This window comes from Macadamia integrifolia, chromosome 3, assembly GCF_013358625.1.
Source record: "Macadamia integrifolia cultivar HAES 741 chromosome 3, SCU_Mint_v3, whole genome shotgun sequence".
NCBI lineage: Eukaryota > Viridiplantae > Streptophyta > Magnoliopsida > Proteales > Proteaceae > Macadamia > Macadamia integrifolia.
In genome coordinates, this window is record NC_056559.1 from 11,009,209 (window position 1) to 11,016,896 (window position 7,688).

A 7,688-nucleotide genomic window follows, 5' to 3' on the forward strand; every position below is an offset into this window, starting at 1 on the left:
CCTCAATTTAGTGTTTATGCATAATACATGTTATCAATAGCTTTTTTTTAACAAACTCTTTATGCAAAAGTGTTTAAAAAAATGTTTCATATCCATTTATGTGTGTATCTTTAGCGTATCTTAGTGTATCTCCGATACGATACGATACTCTCCGATACGTATCTTAATTTTGACCGATCGATACGGCGACTGACACCGATACTTTAATCCTTGGCCTCACCCAATAGGATATGAATCACACCTCTCATCGTAGATCTAGCCAATGGGTTGGGGTGGGAGCATGCCAACCCTACCAAGAGTGCTCTCGTCATCTCTCCCTCATCAAACTCACCATAGAGTCTGGTCACCCAGCAGCCTCCCTTCTCTGTGCAAACTCCAAACCCATTCGAAAACTACTGCTCATCCCAACCTTACGTACCCTAGTGTTCTCTTTCTCAATGGGTCTTCTCCCACTGTCCAACCAAGTACTACAGCTCCAAAGCTGAACACAGAGCATACCATTTTCTAAATCATTGCATCAGACTATCAGAGTATTAAAAAAAAGGAACAATTTTCCCAATCGATCAGCTATCTCAAAGTTCAGAGATTTCATATCATTACGATAATTCAGCAAAAACAAGAACTCAGAGCATAGAAAGAGAAAGGAAAAGAGATATCTCATGCCATATATCATAGATAGAGAAAGAGGGGGAGAGCGCGAGAGAGACGCAGACCTCACAACCATCAAGCCTAAACCAGCGGATAACGTTTTCCCTGAACTCTGAATCCACACAGCGGAGAGTGGATAATGCTTTACTTGAACCCTGAAAACGAAATGGAAGAATCGATTAATATGCGAAAACCTTTTCAAACCCTGTTGTGGGAATTACAATTTGGGCTATCCCTCCGCTAGAGTTTCTCAAAATTACATGTGGATCCAGGTTTGAACGAACCGAGCCCTGCCCCTAACTTTGACGGTGTTAATATACTATTAGTTGTAAAGCTCAAAAGACTATATTACCCTTAAGTGGAAAAAAGCTTAGTAAAAATGAGGAGATTCTTTGGCACCAAAAAGCGAGAGTTGAATGGTTGCAAACAGAGCCTGAGGTATTTAATTTGCTTCTCAACCATTTCAGTGAGGTGGTTACTTCTCAAGGGGTTAACATGGAGGATATGAATCATGCTCTACCATCAGTGCAATCTGTTGTCCCCAATGATTTGAACGAGGCTCTTTATGTGATGTCATCACTTTAAGATATCTTAGCAGCTCTTATGGACATGGGTCCCCTCAAATCCTTGGGCCCAGATGGATTCCCACCTGTGTTCTTTCAAAAATTTTGGGATATCACTAAGGAGGACCTGCATAAGTTTATCTCAAATTTTTTCAGTACCGGCATCTTACCAGGGGAGCTCAATAAGACCTTGATTGTCTTTATCCCAAAGAATTAGAACCCGGAGCTTCCTGAGCATTATCGTTCTATCAGTTTATGCGGTGTGGCAGTAAAGGTAGTCTCCAAAATTTTGGTTAACAGACTCAAAAGTGGCTTACAAGGTATCATCTCTTCTCATTAATCGGCTTTTGTCCCATACCGTCTTATTTCTGATAATATTTTTATTGCACATGAAATCTTTCACCACATCAAACATCAGAAAAAAGGGAAGAAAATTTTTTGGGTCTTAAGCTAGATATGAAGAAGGCGTATGATAGGCTAGAATAGTCTTTTATTAAAAGTGCCTTTCTAAAGCTAGGGTTTTATAACCAGTGGGTGAACCTTGTGATAGAATGTATTACTTCTGTCTCATACTCTTTGCTTGTTAACGGGGCGGAAAGGGGTTCATTTTCTCCTTCACGAGGAATTCGTCAAGGTGACCCTCTTTTCCCCTTTATTTTGATTTTATATTCTTAAATACTCAGCTTGATCATTGAGGTGGCGGAACAAAATAATTCCATTAAAGGCATCAGGGTTTGGAATCGAGCACCTTCTATTTCTCATCTTCTATTTGTCGATGACTATTTGCTCTTCTCTGAAGTGAAGCCTCAAGAGGTTAATCATTTGCGATCATGTCTTGAGTCCTACTGCAAAGCAAGCGAACAAGAGATCAACCTTCAGAAATCTTGTCTCACTTTTAGCCTTAACACACCTTCCCGATTTCAAAGATGGTCCTCTCGTATCCTCAAGGTCCCATATGGGAGTGGGCCCTCCAAATATTTGGCTTGCCTTCTGAGATTAAAGTATCTAAAGCTGATATATTTAAAGAGATCAAAAACTTGTAAGCGAGTTCAAGGCTGGAAGCAAAAGGCTTCTTTCGCCAGTGGAAAGGGAGGTTCTTATTAAATCAGTGGCATCGACGATATCTAGTTATTCGGTATCCCACTTCCTTCTACTTGCTTCCCACCATAATTCCACTCGGAAAGCTATTTCGAATTTCTATTGGGGGCAGTGTAGTGAGGAGAGGAAAAATCATTGGGTCTCTTGGACTCGTTTGGGTCATTCTAAAGAACGAGGAGGTATAGGTTTTCATGATCCTATCCTTCATAATCATGCTCTATTATCTAAGACTGCTTGGAGATTATAGGATAATAAAGATTCCTTCTGGGCAAAGTTTATGAAAGCCATTTACTTCCCATAAAAGGATATTTGGAGGCTCCCATTGGTAACAAACCCTCATGGGGTTGGAGAAGTATCATTGCAGGAAGAAACGTCCTCAATGAAGGTCTGTTATGGCAAGTTGGTAATGGAAACGACATCAATATTTGAGACACCAATTGGGTTCCCTCCCTTCCAAATTTTAGATTACAAGGTTTAAGACCTTCTCAATGTGATGTGGTGAAAGTGACTAATCTTATTTCTCAAGAGGATAGAATTTGGAATATGGAAGTGCTTAATTGATGGTTTATATCTTCAGACATAGAAGCTATTCAAAAAATCAAGTTAAGCCTCACTAAAAAAGATGATCAAATGATTTGGGGAGGAGCACGCAATGACCAGTTCTCAGTTAAAACTGCTTACCACCTATTGACCAATCAAAGGGATCATCATATGATTGTGCAACCTTCGTCATCACGAAGACAAGATTGGAAGGTCATTCCAACATTAGTGTGGAAGCGAATTTGGGGCTGTAAAACCTTACTCAAGATTAAATCATTCTTATGGAAAACTTGTGCTAAAGGTGTTGCTTCCGGTGAAAATCTCCTCAAGCATAGGTTGCCGATCAATTCTAGATGCAAAAGATGTGGAAGTGATAGGGAGTCAACTGATCATATCCTTCTGGAATGCCCTTTTGCTAGGGCCACTTGGTTCGGCAGTGGTCTTTCGTTTATTGTTCCAAACAATAACTTGCCAAAACTATCCGCTCTTCTTCAGTCTTGGGATCATCTCAATTTTCCTAACAAGAAAAAAAAAAGGCAGAAGCATTGGGTCTTGTCTCCTTCATATGCTGGCACTTGTGGTTAGCTCGAAACGACTTGGTGTTCAACCTCAAGGAATGGACTCCGGTGGAAGTCTTCTCCAAAGCCCAAAGAGCTTGGCAAGAATTTGTTTCTATGAACAAAGGCAATACTATGCAACAAGATTCCACCCTCTCCTCCTCAACAGCAAACGGAAAATGGAATCCCCCCCCCCAGCTGGCTTTATTAAGTTGAACTGTGATGCAACTCTACCACTAGAAACTACCTTTGGTGGATTGGGTGTGTTGTGTTGTGACCATGATGATTTTCCTTTGCGAGCTATATCTCAACCTATTACTTTTTCAGATGCTTTGACTGGGGAAGCGTTGGCGGTATTGTTAGGCCTCCAATCAATTGCTGAATCATGCTCCCACCACCAAGTTATTGTGGAGTCGGATAACTCAAATCTTGCTTCACTCCTTTGCAACCCACAAGAATCCCCTCCATTTACTATTACTGGTATTTTGGAGGATATCAAATCAGTGGCATCCTGTCTTACCAGTTGCTCTTTTGTTTTGTATTCCTAGGGAAACGAATTTTGTTGTATATTCCATAGCCAGGAAGGCATTGTCTATGACAAATAAGAAAAATTGTTCTGTTTCCACTTCTTGGCTCCTTGAATATTGTAATCGGATGCCTTGAGATCTACTTGTCCCCACTATCAATGATATTGCTCTTTACCAAAAAAAAAAAACAAGTTACCCATATATTCCTCCCTAATAGCAATGGATTCCTAAATAAAATTGAAAACCAAATTGTTAGTCGTTTATTGAAATATCTATTTTTTTTCTAATTGTATAGAAAGAAAATTGTTCTCATAATAGAACAAAACAAAAAGATTTAAGGTCCATAAAACTAAGAGATAGAAGAAAGGCAAAGGATCTAAATGCATTGCTAAATGGTATATTACGTGATTTTTTTTTTTTTTTTTGGTGGTTCCAGGGATATGATTATGTTGGGAGTTTGCTCATACTAAAATATGGTTAGCTGAATAGTGTCACAAATCCACTATTTTAACAATTTTCAGAATGCAATTGCTTCCCAGCCTTTGGATGATTCAGGAATTCATTCTTCTTTTCCATCACATTGAATCAATCCTTTTTTTCGGTAACACATTGAATCAATCTTGGGAGAGCACCATCGCACTTCTTCAAGATTAATTGTGGTGTGGGTTAAATACATAGAATCAATACAGGTGGTTTAGGTTTCATTGTTCCAATCAATTTTACTTGAATCTCTATATCTGAAGATTTTGACAATTTATTAGTAGGTAACCAAATATAATTTTTTTTTTTTTTTAAAATATATTAACCCATAGCATCTCCGTTAAACTTCGCCAACCCCAACTAGGAGCATTACTCAATGCAGCATGTAGGGAATCAACATTTGAATAATAGATTGCCTTAAGAAATTGAGCCAATAAAGAATCAATATCGTTCCATAATTTCGTCATATGTTAATCTTTTGGGCAACAACTGAATTTAATTTAGGTTTATGTGAGTAGATAAATTACGTCAAAGGTATATAGTACAAGTACATTTTTTTTTTAAATAATACAAATTATGAACAAAGATAAGGGAAGGAAAAAAAAAAAAAGATTTACCTTTTGTAAGTAGTAAATAATTTAACTTAATAAAATAACGGTTCTATTTTTGGTCCTCACAAACAATTCAATTTATTCAAATTAAATTGGGACAAACAAAAAGGCAGACATAAGAGTCAGTAAAATAAGCTTCAGAGTTATGATTTAGTTTACAATATTAAACAAAAAACAAGATTGAAGAAAATAAATGAGGAGGGACAAACATCTAATAAAATGGATTGAATATGAATCCAATGTGTAATTGGATTCGAATATTTTTTGATTGAATATAGATACCTTGAAACGATTATGGAAGCGAATAAGATTCGAACTTTCGTTTATTCGTTTGCATTCGTTTGCATGCATGATTTGTGTGATCCAGAATTTCATCCCCTAATGGATTTTCACAATAATGTTTTTAAAATTTTGCGAGAGAGAGAGAGAGAGAGAGAGAGAGAGAGAGAGAGGGTGGGGTCGTTCATGGTGGACCTTATGCATGAAATTAAGGCTGATAGACCTCTGGATTTAATATGAGGTTTCACAGAAAGAATTCCTCATCTATCCAATAGTTTAACTAACCAAATGATTCTTCCAAGTGCCATAAATATGGGTGAGACAATTGAAAAACCAGGCTCTTCATTGATGAATTTCCAGCAACCTTCTTCCCACTAATTTTTATTTAGATTTACAGATAAACTTAGTAGGAAACCTTTATTTTGGGTAGGGGTGTCAAAACCTAGCCCAAACCGATAAAATCGATCAAAACTGATCGATAAAACTTGAACTAAATCAAACCGATATTTATTGGATTGGTTTTGGATTGAGATATGTCAACCGGTCCAAATTTCAACCGGTCCAAACTAAACGGATCAATAACCAAACCAAAACCAAACACAATGAAACCGATAAAAAAATAAATGATTGAGAGGTTAAAAATTGGTGAACTGACCATCCATTTTTTACAATATGAGTGAGGAAATTTTTTTATTGTAAGGGAAATTGTTACAAATCATTGAATATTAGGTTCTGAATAGAGAAATTGATTTGTAAATTGTAATAATGCTTCCATTGATTTCTTTGTTTACTATAGAAAACTAGTTGGATAGTTAAATGAATAATTGGATAATGGGTTCATTTTGTGATTTCAATAATAGTTATCTTCATAGTAATTTGTTATCCATTGGTTTCAATATTAATTATCTTTCTCGTACAATGATAAATCATGATTTAATCATAAATTTAAAGTGTTTTTTTCTGTCAAATCTTGTCGCTATAAGTTATGAATGTAAGATTCATTATGGTTCAAGCCCAATAATAAGCCGATTTAAACCGGTATTAATCTGATATTAAAAAATCAAAATAAATCAAAACCAAATCAGACCAAAATCGAAACCAACCAAAAACCAAAGTTCCTTAATGGATTAATTTTGGTCTCCCTCATTCCTAAACTGAAACCGATCCAACCCAACCAAAACCAAATCAAACATTCCAATTGACACCCTTAATTTTGGGGTTGTGGACTTGTGGGGAGGGGAAGAGAAAACCTTTCCTTTGTAACCCAAAATATATATCCCTTTTGTGAATCAATCTGAAAAAGGTCCCTCTCTCTTGGAGGTAACCACAACACCCAATCTCACATCATCCATGGACGATGTGAAAATGCGATGGGGGTGGTTCCTAGTAGGGTGGGGGGGAAGGGATCAATACTCCGGGTATCTCATTTTCTTAGGGGTGTCAATCCTAAGTCCGCATTGATAAACCCGATTGAGTCTGACTCACTTAAGGTCTGACCTGAACTGACCCATTTAATAAACGTGTCAGGCTTATGATGCAGGCTACTGGCCCATTGGGCGCTTGACTGGCCCTACTTGTTTAAGAAGCTCGCTTGAACCGAGCCATTTAACCCGATCGACCCGACCCATTTAAAACTGCCTAATTATCTATTTTACCACTACTAATACAAAATAATAGTAAATATTTTGTAATAAAAAATCAATGATAGATGATGTTGAACACGGTATTACACTCAACTTTGTAATAAAATAAAATAAGGTCTTTTGAGATGTTTTAATAGGGAGTGAATGAAAGGCAAACAATTCTTGTGGAGAACAATCACTTTGGTACTTGTCATGATCTCTCTTATTTTTTATTTATTTATTTATTTTTTGTAAGAAACAAACATGATCTCATATATGATTAACTCTGAAGAGTTTTTGGATGACCTTTACCATGTTCAAATGGAAGATTTATGGACATTTAATCAACTTTAAAAAGGATTTTAGGAGAGCCCGTTTAGGTCCGTAGCCTGTTTAAAGCTCGACACCGACCGACCCAATTACAAACCGTACCATGCCCTCCAAACCTAGGCCCGTTTACATGCAAGTTTCACACCGTCAGGCCTAGTTAGGCCCAATTGAGACTTGCCCGACCCGACTCGACCCGACTCGACCGACTCATTGACACCCCTACATTTTCCTATGTGAGATACAAATATTTAAAAAATGATCGAAAATTTTGAAGCAATTGAAAATATAAATTAACGTGTTTGGGTGAAGGAAAAGTGGAAACTTGATAATCAAAAGAAATTAACAAATTTAATTTCTGATACCCATTTGAAGGTTTCCATTTGACAACTTTCGTGGGAAGTGGGAAAAGGGAACACACTCGGCCGATATTCTC

General features: G+C 37.2%; 1 pseudogene; it reads right to left on the minus strand.

The window, feature by feature from the left end:
• Positions 1-926, minus strand: part of LOC122072822 — a 13,632-nt pseudogene extending 12,706 nt beyond the window's left edge.
• Positions 927-7,688: the final 6,762 nt, after the last annotated feature.